This window comes from Eulemur rufifrons, unplaced genomic scaffold (assembly GCF_041146395.1).
Source record: "Eulemur rufifrons isolate Redbay unplaced genomic scaffold, OSU_ERuf_1 scaffold_576, whole genome shotgun sequence".
Classification (NCBI taxonomy): Eukaryota; Metazoa; Chordata; class Mammalia; order Primates; family Lemuridae; genus Eulemur; species Eulemur rufifrons.
In genome coordinates this window covers 19,067-19,936 of record NW_027183358.1, presented here as the reverse complement: position 1 = coordinate 19,936, position 870 = coordinate 19,067, and the positions used below count along the sequence as shown (strand labels likewise).

The 870-nt window shown below is 54.7% G+C and overlaps 1 pseudogene; it reads right to left on the bottom strand.

Annotated features, from left to right (window-relative positions):
• Positions 1-303: 303 nt before the first annotated feature.
• LOC138380607 (small nucleolar RNA U13) lies at positions 304-395 on the bottom strand (annotated as a pseudogene).
• Positions 396-870: the final 475 nt, after the last annotated feature.

Here is an 870-nt window from a genome sequence, read left to right as displayed (position 1 = left end):
TGGTTGACCGGATGTCTGGTCTGTGGTTGTCATCCTGACAGGGAGGCTTTGGGACGGATTTGGTCTCTCTGGCCTCGCTGCCCCTAGGGGTCACCCTGCGATCGGTATTCTTCTCGCGTGGGGCGAGGGGGCGCTCCGGAGCATTCCTCTCCTCTCGGAGTTTCTGTCTGCAGTCTCTCGACTTGCTCTCACTCCCCTACCCTGCTGTGTGACTTTCTTTTTGGTCCTTTCATTTTATCTATTCTCTCTTTGCCTTTTCCTGCCCGCCTTTCCGCTCCCCCCCCCCCCGGATTCATGGTTTCACGTCACGCGGGTGACGTGCCGACACACCAGGAGGCCCTTCTCACACGTGCGCGTGAACACGCAATCAACACGTTTATGAACTAGAAAGGGATCTGGTGTGACTTTGCTATTATTTCCCCTCCCCTCCTCCCCGCGCTGAGAATGAGTTTCCCCGGGCTCGTGTGCCCGCCTGGGAATCGGCTGCAGACGCCATGGCCCCGGGTCGACCACATGTTGCCCTGGGGTCCACCAGATGTCTCTGGCGAATTGGGGCCCTAGGGTGCTTGTGACGGTGTGGTCACTAGGTGTCGCTCTGGGCTCAGTATTCTTCCTTCTCGCTGTGACTTTGGTCTCTTTTTTTCGAAATTTCTTTCTTTCTTCCTCTTTTGCCCTGTTTCCATTTTCCCTTCTTAATCTCTTTCTCTCTTTTTGTTGCTTTTTTTCCACGGCAGATGGGTGATGTGTGTGTGGAGGAAACGCGGCGTCAGGGAGAAGACACATCTCACACGTGCTCGGGAACACCCGATCGTCACGCTTCTGAGTACCGACCGATGGATCTGGTCCCGAATTTTTTAATAGTTTTCTCCT